This window comes from Somniosus microcephalus, chromosome 1, assembly GCF_052327205.1.
Source record: "Somniosus microcephalus isolate GS21.2 chromosome 1, FLI_Smic_1.0, whole genome shotgun sequence".
NCBI lineage: Eukaryota > Metazoa > Chordata > Chondrichthyes > Squaliformes > Somniosidae > Somniosus > Somniosus microcephalus.
The window spans coordinates 297,797,933-297,813,731 of NC_140987.1; positions in this window are offsets into that span (position 1 = coordinate 297,797,933).

Sequence of the window (15,799 nt, forward strand, 5' to 3'; positions counted from 1 at the left end):
CTTAGCAGTCTTTCCCTTAGACCATTATCTGGAATACCACACACCAGTCTGTCTTTTATCAGCGAGTCTGTCAGTCCCCCAAATTCACACGATTTGCTTCTGTTTCTCAGTTCAGTCACATACTGATCAATAGTCTCACCCGTTTTCTGTACACATGTGAAAAATCTGTGCCTCTCAAACGTCACGTATGCAGTAGGCCTCAAACTGTTCCATTATATTATCTAGCTTCATTTTGTCTCCATCAGCAGCGAATGTGAAGTTATTATACACCTCCAGCGCTTCATCACCCACGACATGTAAGAACAGTGACGATTTCCTTTTATTACTTTTCTCGTCAGCTCCGATAGCTGATAAATATAACCCCACACGTTGTTTGAACCTTCTCCAATTTTCAGCCACATTACCTGTCAACTGAAGCTTCGCCGGTGGGAGTAAACCTTCCATTTTTCACTTCGTTAGCTGTTCACCAATGGTAAGTAACGATGTTCTCTTTTGGCTTGCTAATATGTGGAGAGCTGATTTTGCTTACTTGCCACTATCTCGTCGAGTTGCTAACTTCAGATTTTTCCTCTTCGTCTCTTTCAATCACTTCTGACACCATGTATCGATTTCTTTGTGGGTTCAATGATGAGACATTTATGAAAGAGAATGTCTTTTATTCTAAAGTCTGTTCAACTCTTTATACAGCATTACAGGAGACACCATGCTAGTGATCCATCTAGAACGAAACTGAAACTAAACCAAACTGCTTGTCTCTCACATGACCTCTGCTGGTCAGGCATAAGTAATCAATACATGCAAACATGCTGGTAAGGCATCATAATCAAACAGGCAAATTCCATCACTATTTGCTGATATCATTACAGCAGGGTCCCAAGTTAAAATGGAATTGGATACAGGATCAGCGCTAACCATCATGAATCGACGAGACTATGAGCCGCTATTCTCACACATACCCTTGAGAGAGACATCCATCGTCTTGACGACGTATATGGGGCAAAAAGTATACCCCAGAGGAAAAATAAGGGTGCCTGTCGAATACAACGGCAAGAAAATACAGAAATTGTATCTCTACATACTGCAAAATGGTGGACCACCGTTATTGGGACGTGAATGGATCAGGAAGATAAGCTTAGATTGGCACTCCATTCATGCAATGACGGTGGACGGTAAAAAGATGAAGACGTCACTCCTGGACGATTGTCAACAATCTTAGCTAACGCCAAAGAGGTATTTCAACAAGAACTGGGCACTCTTAAAGGCATAACCACCTCGATAAAAATACAAGAGAATGCAATTCCCAAGTTTTCCAAAGCAAGACTGGTACCATATGCAATTCGCCCAGCCGTCGAGGCAGAGCTGGAGAATCTGGAGAAGGCAGGCGTGTTGTCTAAGGTCAACTGGAGCGAGTGGGCGACACCCATCATTCCTGTCATGAAGAAAACGTTAAGCAATAAGTCTGAGGAGCCAAGGAAGGGTCGCATCTGTGGGGATTTCAAGGTGACGGTGAACCCAGTCCTTCACACTGTACAATATACTCTTCCAAGGATAGAAGACATCTTCGCCTCACTGTCTGGAGGGAAGCGTTTTACAAAAATTGACCTAGCACAAGCATATTTGCAGATGGAGGTTGAAGAATCCTCTAGGAAGTATCTCACGATAAACACTCACAAAGGTCTTCACCAGTATCATCGATTGGTATTCAGAGTAGCATCGGCTCCGGCGATATGGCAAAGAGCGATGGAACAAGTCCTGCAAGTGATTCCGGGGATTCAGTGTTACTTGGACGACATCCTTGTGACAGGTGAAGATGACAGTGAACACCTTAACAACCTAGAACAGGTGCTCACTAGACTACGGGAACATGGGCTACGAGCCAACCGCCCCAAGTGCGAGTTTTTTAAGAAACAGATATCGTATTGTGGTCATGTGATTGATGAAGAGGGGTTACATAAGTCCGCTGACAAAATTGAAGCCGGCCTCGGGGAGCGCTAATTAAAGGGCACTTACACTGAACTATAAAGGCCAGCCATTTTGCTGCAATGACTTTAGTGCTTTGGATTTCTGGACAGAGACCAAGGAACAGACCTTACTGATTTGGGACAACATAGGAGAGGTATTTTTGGCTTCTGGCCAGAGCTTGGAAATTTGACTCTTTGTGATTTCACTGTTTGCAAGTTTATTATGGGGGCTGCATGGGGTTCCAACCCTCAGTTCCAGCATTATGTGCGAAGGGCTCGCAGACGCTGTGTGAGAGGGCCAGCCATGCCTAGACGCAGAGGGGCCATCAGGCGTCGGCAACGTAGGCCTTACCCACTCAGGGAATACCGGCAGCAGGTGTCCTATCTCACCATGACTGCCGTGCATTGTGTTAAGAGGCTGCGCTTCAGAAGGGAGGTGGTTGCAGAGATCTGCCAGCTGCTTCACAGAGATCTGCATCCACAGCTGATGTGCAGGACGTCTCTGTCGGTGGAAGTGAAGGTCACGGTGGCTCTGAACTTTTATGCAAGCGGCTCCTTCCAAGCCGCTGCTGGGGACATAGCGAACATCTCCCAGTTCGCCATGCATTGCTGCATCCGGCAGGTCACCGATGCCCTTTTCGCAAGGAGACACCAATTCATCTCCTTCCCCATGACCCTAGAGAGGCAGGAGCAGCGTGCAGTCGGATTTGCCAGGATCGCCGACTTCCCCGTGGTGCAGGGCGCCATTGACTGCACGCATGTGGCTATGCGGGCACCTGTCGACAATGCCGAGGATTACCGCAACCGGAAGGGCTACCATTCCCTCAATGTACAGCTGGTGTGTGACCACAGGCAGCGCATCCTAGCTGTCAATGCCCGCTTTCCAGGAAGCAGCCACGATGCATTTATCCTGCGCCAGACTACTGTGGCTGACATGTTCGAGGCACAGCCTCCACCAAGGGGATGGCTTATTGGGGACAAGGGCTACCCTTTGTGCACATGGCTCATGACCCCGCTCCGCGCGCCCAGGACCCCTGCGGAGGAGGCATACAACGAAAGCCATCAAGCCACAAGGAACATCATAGAGCAAACGATTGGCGTCCTGAAGCAACGGTTCCGCTGCCTGGATCGATCCGGCGGATCTCTACAGTATTCGCCGGATAGAGTCTCCCAGTTCGTCGTCATTTGCTGCATGCTGCACAACCTGGCTATCCGCAGGACTCAGGCACTGCCACCTCACGTTGGGCCACCACCTCAGGAGGACCATGAGGAGGAGGAGGAGGAGGAGGAGTACCAGCCCAGAAGGGAGCCACAAGGTCCAAGGGCCGTCCGCCGGCGGCTTATTGAACGACACTTCTAGGCCCCCTGTCAGGGAATGGCTTGTGGCAATGAACGCACCTGAATGCAGCCGCTCCGCAAGCCCTCAGCCGGTTAACGCAACAACCACTTGAAACATGACACCTGGACAAGCTGAATAAATAAAAAGCTTTATTTAACAAACTCAGGGCCCTTCCCACATGAAACAGAAAAACAGACAAGACCCTCAAAAAACAGTGAAAAACATATCTCACTCCCACAACCTGGGGAGGAACAACAAAACTTGTCAATCCAATTGGCCTTCATCTTCGGCCTTTCCAAAATAAGCCCCCCCCCTCCAGAACACAAACACCCCCATATAAAAAAAACAGTTGCCGACACCCTCTACTTGGTGTGCCGAGAGGGCGAGTCCTTGTGCAGGCTTCTCCGGCCCCTGCCCGACCTGTTGCTCTGCCTCAACCTGGGCCCTGTGGGTGTTGGAAGGCTGGGGGAAGGCTCCTGAGGGCCACAATGCGTAACGGCAGATGCCCTTGGGGGTCGGCCTAGACGAGGTCCCGCCCTGGAGGTTCCGGCTGCTGACTGCTGCAGCTGTGGCTGGGCAGCATCAGTCTCTGCAGCAGCTCGTCGCACCTTGGCTGGGGGAGTGGCAGTGGCGGCTGCAGCAATGGGGGCAAGCTGGCTGATGCCAGGCACTCGCTGGTCGCCAGAGACACTGGCACTCGGCCGGGCTGGCACTGCAGCAAGCGCAGCAATCTGGTGGAGGCCAGACCGCTGTGCTGCAGCAGGGCGGCGGGTGCCCTGTCGATGCTTCCGTGACACAGCGAGTGTGGCAGAAGTGAGTGCCCGAACTGCCCTGTTCTGTGCCCGCATCAGATCAGCCAGTGTCTGCACGGCACCACTCATGAACTCGCGACTCGCGTCCTGTGCTGCCGCGAGTTGGTCGACACCCCTGGCCTGTGCTGCCGCGAGTTGGTCGACACCCCTGGCCTGTGAGTCCCCGAAAGCGGCCACACTATGAGCCAGGGACTCAATGGCCTGAGGCAACTGTCCCACAACCCCCATGAACTCGTTGTGGCGCCGCTCGGAGGCCGCGGACATTTCATCAAGGAGGCGCACCTCCTGGGCGAGGACCGTCTCCGGACTGGAGGGCGGACTCTCCATCTGGGGAGAAGGCCGCCGAGCTGCCCGACCCTTCCCACGTGCCTGGACGCCACTGGGCCCAGCAACTGCCCTCCCCTGCAACACTTCCCCCCTCTGGGGAGAAGGCAGCCGTGCTGCCCGACCCTTCCCGCGCGCCTGGACGCCACTGGGCCCAGGAGCTACACCCCCCTGCAACACTTCCCCCCTCTGGGGAGAAGGCAGCCGTGCTGCCTGACACTTCCCGCCTGCCTGGACGCCACTGGGCCCAGGAGCTACACCCCCCTGCAACACTTCCCCCCTCTGGGGAGAAGGCAGCCGTGCTGCCCGACCCTTCCCGCCTGCCTGGACGCCACTGGGCCCAGGAGCTACACCCCCCTGCAACACTTCCCCCCTCTGGGGAGAAGTCAGCCGTGCTGCCCGACCCTTCCCGCCTGCCTGGACGCCACTGGGCCCAGGAGCTGCACCCCCCTGCAACACTTCCCCCTGGCTCTCCTCCAGGCAAGACGTGTCCCCTCCATTGCCATCCCCTGGCGCGGATGAGGGTTCCCCCGATGTGCCGCCTTCCTCTTGGTCCTCGTCGTCCTCCTCTTCCGAGGGACTGGCACTCTCAGCTTCATGGACCTCCTCCTCACCAGCTGAAAGCAGGAAGGCACAAGAGTAGCTTTAGAGTGAGGACAGGGCATCAGCGAGGGAGGCATGAGTGGTGGCATTATGCGCATTGGTCGGACAGTGGCAAAGGATGTAGATCTGAAGCGCAAGGGGAACGAGAGAGGTCCAAATGGTCATGTCCTTACCATTGGGGCCCAGCACAGGGTCGGCATCTCCAATAGCAATGGGGCCAACCACCCGGCCACGCATGAGTCGAGCCACGCGCTCCTCCAGGTCACTGAGCTCCTGGAACTGGCCACGGCCTCCCCCGGTGACATTCCGGCTCTTCATATTCTTGGCCAGCTTGGCCTGCAAGAGAAAGGACGGCCTCTAAGTACAGTGTGTTGCCCTGTTGTTGTCTGCACTGCCTCCCATGGTCGAATAGCATGGCCAGTGTGGTGCCCTGTTGTTGTGTGCACTGCCTCCCATGGTCGAATAGCATGGCCAGTGTGGTGCCCTGTCGTTGTGTGCACTGCCACCCATGGTCGAATAGCTTGGCCAGTGTGTAAAGTGCAGAAAGTGCTATTGATGATCATGCCAGTGCCATAGCTGCGGGAGGAGGGATGGCCATTAGGCCTTTGAGGTCCCTTTGCCCATAATGTGAGGTGCACATGCAAGGATGAGGAGGACACTGGAAAGGGTACTCACCCTGACCATCCGAGTGAGGTCGTTGTACTTCTTGCGGCATTGGTCCGCACTCCTGGGGACATCGCTGGTGGATGACACCCTGTGGGCGATTTCCCTCCAGGCTCTCCTGTACTGCCTCCTGGGAGCCTTCTTGCCACTGTCCGGGCACAAGATCTCTCTTCTCTTTTCAAAAGCCTTAAGCAGCACCCTCAAAGCATGCTCTAAGAAGTGCTGCGCTCGTTCACGGGCCTTCTGCATGGCTTCAGGCGCTATTTGGGTCCACCAGCAGTGTTCAGGCCTAGCTGCAAGGCTCCACTATCCAGGGCGTGGCAGCAGACAAAGTCGACCCTTCCCCCTTTAAGAGCTGGCCGGCGTCAGGGTGTCTGCTGTCAATCAAAACATGACCGCACCTGCGCTGCGCCCGGCCTTGGCGTTATCAGTCCGTACCGCCGGCTTAGCGCCTAAAGATAGGAGTGCAACGCCAGTTTCAGCGCTCGCCAAAACTCCTTGGCCAAATCTACTGAATTTCGGCGAAGTGGCCGACACTTTCCTGCGGGCGCTAACTTTAGCGCCCGCCCGACTTTAGCGCCCCAGAAGTGGCGCGACTGAATTTCTAGGCCATACTCTTGAGTTTTGGACTGTTTAAATTGCCCAGGGCATAAAAATGGCTGAAGAGGCCTCATGGAAACAGAATTTTAAAAGGCAGCAGAAAAGGACAGACAGGCTGTTAGCATATGAAAAGCTCAGCGCTGCCCTGTAGTAAGTTTGAATGGAGCCCGAGCTGTCAGTCACCCTGTGGTATTGGGTGGGTCCGGTAACCTACAAGCTGCTTGTTTACACTGGGGAGTTGCCCGTTTGAATCAGCCAATCATCGGACAGCAAGCACAATGGATTGTTTACACACATCCATTCACTGAAATTGACTCTACTATGTGATGTCTCCATGTATGAATGGAGGAAGTTAAAAGCCCTTCTCTTGTGTATTCGGACTTTTCGGCGCAAAATTGCGCATGGACCTTTTCGGCGCGAAAACAGCATGGACTCCCAGGGTATAAACATTAAGCCCAGGAAGTCCTCGGCCCCTTTTTTGTCTCTTTTACTCTTTGGACTGCAGGTGAGCAAGGCTTCTGACCCACTAGCAAGACAATCTAGTGAGAAGTAAAGGGGTGGTAATTTCAGGGCAATGTTGCTGAGATTGTAAGATTAACATTGTAGCCATTTATCCCTCGTTTTTGCCATCTGCCTTCCCCTGTTAAGCAATTTTACCATGATTACTTTGATCGTGTGGTGTAGTTTCTTTAGTTTTAATAAAATTTGACTTGTTTTTAATATATCATTAATTATAAGTTCCTCCAGTCAGAACTGGAGGGGGGCGGGGTTTAGCGATTCGAAACCGCTGATTAGAATTGGTCACAGTGCAGTAGCAAAGGCTGCGTGACCAGGTAAATTACCGTAAACCAGGTAAAGGATGCCCCTACACATCACAATCCAGGTATTTTTGTCAGCCGCAAGGGCTTCCACTCCCTTAACATTCAGCTGGTGTGTGACCACAAGAAGGAAATTTTGCATGTTTGTGCCAAGTACCTTGGCAGTTGCCATGACTCCTTCAGCCAGTCTAGTGTGCCTCCGCTATTCAGTCCACCAGACCAACTTAACGGATGGCTACTTGGAGACAAGGGCTATGCCCTGAAGACGTGGCTAATGACGCCATTGTGGAGCCCATCCAACGAAGCTGAGGAGAGCTACAACTCCAGCCACATGTCCACCAGAGCCAGAATCGAGCAAACCATCGGTTTGCTGAAGATGCACTTCTGATGCCTGGATAGATCAGGTGTAGCCCTGCAGTACTCAGCAGCCAGAATCTCCAGAATCATCATGGTTTGCTGTGCACTTCACAACTTGGCACAGCGTCATGGCTTGCAGATTCCTGAGGACCAAGTGGCTCGTCACATACCCTCCTCCGATGAGGAGGAGGAGGAGAGTGAAAATGAACATCTTGCAGAGGCCCATCAACCAGTGGTAGCAGTACGCGAGAACATTGCTGCCTGCGATGCCTGTGAAGGCTCGTCAACAGTCTGCTGCTCCTGCGGCTGTGCAGGGGTTGAGACGCCGATCTCAATTGGGTGTGGACACTGGTGGGGCTCTGACTGAGGGCTCTGCAGTGGCATGGAAGTGTGAGCGCTTGGAGAGGACTCCCCGCTTCCTTGATGTCTGCCACCAACTTCCCTCTCATGGGTCAGGTCCCCCTCAGCGCTTGCAAGTAGCTTGAGAGCACCTTGCTGCACATCAGGGGGACCATGGGGACCCCTATCTGCACTGGCAGTCCTATTCAGAAGGACTTCCATGAAGGTTTGGTTTCTCTGTTCAATAGGTGACCATCGCTCCTCCAGAGATGTCATTCTATTCAGAACACTCACCATGTTTTCTGCACTCTGGCGACTTATCACCTCCATGGAGGTTGCCATCCTTTCCATGGTGATGCGTTCATGCGCCAATGACTCCACAAAGGCTCTGCTCATGTTAGCTATGGACTCCTCCATTCGCTCCACACTCACAGCGATCCTGGAGACAAAACCTGCCAGAGGCTCCTGCATCTGCTCCTGGAGTTCCAGCACTGCCGATCTTATGGATGGACCCAGAGGCAGAGGGTCGACATGCAGCTGAGCCGAGCTGACAGTGTCCTGTGCCCTCCGACTAGGACTCTCCACTGCTGTCCCTGTCTCCACAATCTGCTGATGCTGACTTGTGAGCTGTGATACACCAGCTGACAACACTATTCTATGTCCCGAAGGTCCCACTGAGGTATGAGTGTCTGCGCTGGTGCTGGGTGCACTGAATTCTGCTGATGCTGCGCCCTCAGCGGTTGCAGCATCCTCTGAGGAGTCTTGAGGCTCATGCTGTTCCTCCTGGCTAGTGGGGACCGGTGCTTGCGATGGTCCTGTGGGGGAGTAAAAGAAAGAGTCAGAGATGTGATGCCAAGGTTACATGCACATTGCATATTACAGATGATCATTAGTCTATCTGTTAGAGCTTCAGAATCATTATCAGCGACTCATGCAATGTCAATAAGAGAGATGGGAAACTAGTCTGTCACCAGCTTGCTGTGATGCACCCCTCTGTCCGTCCCCCACTTGCGCATCTTCCACCACTCCTACGACCTCTAGCACCGCCTCCTCCCAGGGGGTGAGGTGGGCTACTGAGGGTGGCCCTCCTCCTGTCCTCACTCTTTCCAGCTTATTGTGAGTTCTCTTTTCCTGCAATGAGGGAGACAAGTGGAGGTTGAGTGAGAATGAAGGAGTGAGTGTAGAGATTCAATAGCATAGATACTTAGAAGGAGACAAAAATGGAGTGAGATGGCAAGACCAAGGGCCCTCCCTGTGTGTTGTCAGTTGTTTTCATAGCATCACAGTGACAGGGAGTGTGATGGCTGCATAGTTGAATAGTTAGGTGAATCTTACCATAGAGAGAGAGGGAATGGGTAAGGGTGCATGGATGTCAGTGGCAAGTGAGATGTGGAGGAAGAGATTGCTAAAGCTGAGTGCTGGTGTGGAATGGCAATGGGGATCAGATTGAGGGTGATGGGAAATTCATACTCACTTTTCCAGTGTGCAGAAGGTCATGAAATCTCTTCCTGCATTGAATCCAGGTTCTGTGGGTTACTGATAATGAGTTGACCTCCTCTGCCAGCTGGATCCACACAGCCTTGGTCTGCTGGGGAGGCTTCGTCCTCCCTGAAGAAGGGAAGAGCACCTCTTTATGAGCTCTTTCTCCCTCAACTAAAGCCTGCAGGGCAACATCGTCAAACCTTGGAGCAGACCTAGGTCGTTCACTGGACATTCTGCCTCCAGGTCTCTGTAGCATGAAAGGCCAAAATGTTGGCAGTCTGCAGAAGAAGCAAGGCTTGTTGCAGACCTTAAATGCAGCAGCAGTGATGGTGTCATCGGAGGCAATTTTCAGATTGGAAAAAATCATTTGCCATGGGTTCCCACACGTTGGAACTCAATTGGCCAATTAAATTAAAATCGCATCAATCTCCCACATCGATTTAGAATCGGGTGGATAAAACAAAATGCGGATTACACAACCCCAGCCCGCCCCGAATTAAAATCCAGCTCTATGTATTTGTTTAATTTCACTACCATTTCCTTATTCCCCAATATAATTTCTCCTGTCTTAGCCTGTAAAGGACCCACATTTACTTTCGCTAATCTTTTCCTTTTTACATACCTAGAGAAGCTTTTACAGTCTGTTTTTATGTCCCTCGCTAGTTTACTCTCATTCTATTTTCCCTCTATCATCAATTTTTTGGTCCTCCTTTGCTGAATTCTAAAATCCTCCCAATCCACAGACTTACTACACTTTGGCAACATTTTAAGCCTCTTCCTTTGATCTAATACGCTTTAACTTCTCTTGTTAGCTGCGGTTGGACAACTTTTTCTGTGGGGTTTTTGTGCCTTAAAGGAATATTTCTTGTGGTAAATTATATATTATTTAAATGCTAGCCATTGTTTGTCTACCGTCACAATCTACCATAACCAACTCGCCCCTCAGACCCAAGTAGTTTGCTTTGTTTAGATTTAAGACCCTAGTTTTGGATTTAACTAAATCACTTTCAAATTCAATGTAAAATTCTATCTTATTATAGTCACTCTTCCCTAAAGGCCCCTTTACTACAAGGGTATTAATTAACCCTTTCTCATTGCACAATACTAGATCTAAAATAGTCTGTTCCCTAGTTGGTTCCTCAACATACTGTTCTAGAAAACTATCTTGCATACATTCCATTAATTCGTCCTCCACACTATTGCTGCAAATTTGGTTTGCCCAGTCTATATGTAAATTAAAGTCACCCATGATTACTGTATTACCCTTGTTACATGCACCTCTAACTTCCTGATTTATACTCTGCCCTACAATACAACTGTTTGGGGGCCTATTAACAACTCCCACCAATGTTTTATGCCCCTTGTTGTTTCTTAACACCACCCAATCTGATTCTACTTCTTGATTTTCAGAGCCAAGATCTTTTCTCTCTACTGTCTTCACCCCATCTTTTATTATCAGAGCTACTCCTCCTTTTCCATTTTGCCTATCTCTTCTAAAGGTTAAGTATCCCTCTCTGTGCTCTGCAGACCTGTTTACTCTTATACTTTAGGAGCCTCACCCAATTTACAAGTGTTGGCTCAGCTCCCCTGCTCCTGGTGATTAGCGCCTGTTCAAGACAAATACTTATAGCTGACTGACAGTTAACTGCCACTGGCAGGCAGCTTCTGTTAACTACAGTTTTTAAAGTTTTAGGTTAAAATCAAAATGTTAAACTAAATTTCACTTTTTACATCTACTACTTACCCAATACTTACCAGAATTTCCTTCTCTTTCCATATTCCAAAATAAAACACTCTGTTTAAATACACTCCATTTTACTCTGTGCTCTGCAGACCTGTTTACTTTTATACTCTTAGGAGGAAAAATTCGGTTGCTTTGCGCCTCCCATTAGTGCCCTAAGAGGGTGCTAATGGGGCGCAAAGCAACTGGCACCCGGGCGCGGCGCCGCCAACGCCTCCCACGAAATTCAGCAAGAGATTAGCGGCGGCGGTAACCTTTAGTGCCCCGCGGCGCTGCACCGCTGGTGATGATGTAATCGTCGTGTGCAGCGCCCCGCTTGCGCCACGGCCGCGATCTTCGGTAGCGCCCCCTGAATTACCGCCGGACGCTATGTCCAACAGGGTCAGGGGGGCCTATCTGCAGCCGGGGAAGCGCTATTTAAAGGCAAGGTGCCTGGCGGCCATTTTTGTTGTTGGCCGCCTGTCAGCACTTGCCTCCGCTGGCGTCCCCGGCCTCCTGTGGCGGCTGTGCTCCATGATCCTGTCATTTCCCTTGAGTGCCGGGCTCTTTTGCCGGCACTCTGATCCTGGTGGCCCAGCTGGGCCCCGGGTCGCACTGCGCATGGCCCCTTCTCTTTAAAAAGTGGAGGAAGGCTGCATGACATGCTGCAGCTTGTGGCTCTGTGGCACGTAGCACCACGATATTCCCTCGCAGCGCCCCAAGAAGGAGGCGGGGCGCTTCCAGTAGTGTCCCGCTTCCTTGTTGGGGCATTACCATTCAATTTTGGCTGCGGGGACGCTAATTTTTTCAGGAAGTTAGCGCCCCAAAGGGGGCGTGACCCAATTTTTCCCCGATTAGAGCCTCACCCAATTTATCAGTGTTGACTCAGCTCCCCTGCTCCTGGTGATTAGCACCTATTCACCATATCTCTTCCTCGCTACAAATTACCAGCCGGTTTGCGCGTGTGTCGTTCAGACACCGTTATTTATTTCAGCAAAATCTGGCCCCATTTAGTTGGTTTGTAGCTATTTCTGCCTTCCAAAATGATAGCTCAGATACCCTTATATAATGTGCTGTAAGGTTTGTGACCAACCACAACGGGCTGAACAACCTCCTTCAGTGCTGAAAGATTCTATGATCTGTGTGGCTCTCACTCATGTTCCTTTACTGATGTCAAGATGGCAGCCAACATGTACCAGCCACGTTTGAGGTAGGGACAGACTGTCGTGGAGTTGGTGTAATGCATAGGGATAAGAGAGAGTGTATGGGGTTTGGAATTGCAAGTAAAGGAAGCTAGGGTCAGGGGTTGCCATATGGGAAGGAAGACATTTAGGGAGTGAGGGCTGGGTGGGAGCAGGGCAGAAGTTTGGGACTGAAGTTGTTTTTAATTCATTCTTGGTATATATGCATCGCTCGCAAGGCCAGCATTTATTGCCCATCCCTAGTAGTAACTGGTCTTGAGCCTGGGAATACATGTTTGGTGAGGTGGGGGGTGTGGTGGGGGGGGTGGTGTTGTGGGGGGAGTGATGTAGAACTTGGTGGGACTAGGTAGCATTTATGGGGTCCGAGACCACCAAACACTCAGGAGGAGAGTGCAGGGCCTGGGGCTTGGGATTCTTCAGGGGGTGGGGCAGGGTAGGATGGTATCCAGGAGCATTTGGGAGGGCCAACAGAGCACGAAGTGGGGAGGGAAGAGGAGCAGAACACACATTTGGGGTGAGTGAGTCTGATTTATGGGAGCATCAAGAAGGGAGTCATGAGCATCCACAAAAGGTTACGATCTGGCACTGGAGAGCGCGTGGAGGAAGGCAAGTGATGATTTTGATTTGGTAGCACTCGGGGTGTCTCACACTTAAATAGATATGGGCAGAACCAGAAATGACCATTGTAATCAGTCTGGTCTGTCTCACTGAGCAATGAGGGAGGACTGCGTCCTGTTCACTGGTGAACACTGCGGAAAGCTGTGATTACTTTGAGTGGCTGGTGAAGCCCGTGAGCACAGGAAGGGAAACAAGGAGGGGCTAGAGTTATTAAGCATTTGGAGCAGTGAGTACTCAGCAAAGGGGGAAGCAAGTACTTGGGGGAGATGTGCAGTGAGCATAGGCAGTGAAATCTAAAAGTGTAATGCAGGAGCAAGGGATTGGTACAGACTTGTTAAATGCTTGGGAGCAGTGCATTGGGAGCAGAGCACTGGGCCCAGGCAGCAGATAGCCAGGAATGGTTGCTGGGAACACAGTACCAAAGAGTGGAGTAGCAGCAGCTGGGGAAACACTTACCAAAGAGTTGGAAGTGAAGTGGCAAAGTCTGGAGCTTGGTGCTTTTTTACTACTTGAAATAAATGCACATTGCTTATTTGTCATCTGGAAATGGGGTATATTGTTAAATTTGAGATTCTTAGTTGTTTGCAAAATAGTAAATAAATGCTTTACTCAGACCTTGAATTTTTGACAAACAATAAAATTACTTTTGAATTGAATTAACTCATAGCATAACCAATACTGATAAAGGAAAATAGTCCAAAAAGGCAGAAATAATAGAACAAAAATCTAATATCAAGAAATTTAATGTGTAAGACTCAGTCTCTCTCTCTCTGAATTTCCAGCATCCCATATGGCTTTGGCTTCACACATAGGCTTGCCAGGTAATGATCAGATAGGAAGTTCTTGGGCCGGGGACAGAAGAGCCCATGGATGAAGAGCAGAACCAGAGCAATGATGGTGAGTCTGGTGATGAGTATGGTCGAGGCAACACGGGGTGCAAGTAGGTGCCTAACTTTGCAAAGCCTCCTCTGTCAGCTTGTTTACAAAAGTGTGATATTATTCTTAAAACTTGTCCATAAGTTCAAATTAAAGATTTTCTAGGAACATCACACCTTTTAAATCATCCAAAAACCTATTGTATTCTGGAACTCAGCAGTGCGGCCACAAGGAGCGCATGAAAGTGCCAGAGAGGAAAGAAGATTCATCCTGAACTTGTGCACCAAGTGGTGCTGGGAACAGGTCACATACACACTCCTTTGGCAGCAGATAGTTTGTGCCATTAGAAGGCCTTTAGACAGCAATGAGGAGATCACATAAAAGTATCTTAAAGAGGAAATTTTCCTTTATTGCAAATTATTTCATTCGTATGGCTGTCGTCGTAAATCGTGTTTGACTAATCTATTGGAATTTTTTGAGGATGTAACTGGTAAAATAGGTAAGGGAGAACCAGTGGATGTGGTGTATGTGGACTTTCAAAAGGCTTTCGATAAGGTCCCGCATAAGAGATTAGCGTGTAAAGTTAAGGCACATGGGATTGGGGGCAAGGTATTGACTTGGATAGAGAACTGGTTGGCAGACAGAAAGCAAAGAGTTGGAATAAACGGGTCTTTGTCCAAGTGGCAGGCAGTGACTAATGGGGTACCGCAGGGATCGGTCCTTGGACCCCAGCTATTCACAATATATATTAATGATCTAGACAAGGGAACTAGATATAATATCTCCAAGTTTGCAGACGACATAAAGCTGGGTGGGCGTGTGTGCTGTGAGGAGGATGCCGAGAAACTCCAGGATGATTTGGACAGGTTGGATGATTGGCAGAAGCATGGCAGATGCAATATAATGTGGATAAATGCGAGATTATCCACTTTGTCAAAAACAGGAAGGCAGATTATTATCTGAATGGCAATAGATTAGGAGAAGGGGAAGTGCAACGAGACCTGGGCGTCCTTGTGCACCAGTCGCTGAAGGTAAGCATGCAGGTGCAGCAGGCGGTTAAGAAGGCAAATGGTATGTTGGCCTTCGTAGTGAGAGGGTTTGAGTACAGGAACAAGGATGTCTTGCTGCAGTTGTACAGGGCCTTGGTGAGACCGCACCTTGAGTATTGTGTGCAGTTTTGGTCACTTTACCTGCGGAAGGATGTTCTTGCCATGGAAGGAGTTCAGCGAAGATTCACCAGGCTGATAAAATTCTGACAGGACTGGACAGACTAGATGCAGGAAGGATGTTTCCGATGGTCGGGGAGTCCAGAACCAGGGGTCACAGTTTAAGGATAAGTGGTAAGCCATTTAGGACAGAAATGAGGAGGAATTTCTTCACCCAGAGAGTGGTGAACCTGTGGAATTCTCTGCCAGAAGGCAGTAGAGGCCAATTCATTAAATATATTCAAGAAGAAGTTGGATATATTTCTTAAGGCTAAAGGGATCAAGGGATATGGGAAGAAAGCAGGGACAGGGTACTGAATTTGGGTGATCAGCCATGATCTCATTGAATGGCAGAGCAGGCTCGAGGGGCCAAATGGCCTACTCCTGCTCCTATCTTCTATGTTTCTATGTTTCTATGTAACTATGCAAATCTTCCACTGAATAACTGCCTGACCAGGTCTACTTTCAGCATACCCTCCAAATTCTTTTGAGAATCTTTTGCATATCTCCTTAGTAAGGATAAAGAATTAAACTCAAGGCTATCTCTGTCCAAAATAGGATTAACTTTGTCATTTAGTCAGAGCTAAAATAAGCTCTTAGCTGTGTGACTAAATATTAAGGCAACAGAAAAATTGAATGGTTTTATCAATTGGAGCTATTGTTACCTCTTCGATCCTGTGTGCATTTATCAATTCCATAGTAAAGTTTTGAACTCAAAGGTGAACAACATAATGCTGGGAAATAGAACACGTTTTTTTCCACTTTGATCATTTAGTGCCAGCAGTTGGCACTCCAGCTCAGTTACAGCATGGGTTAGGTGCTGAATAGAACTCTCAAGCTCCCTTTACCAGCCTCTCACAATCTGCATTAACTCAACGTG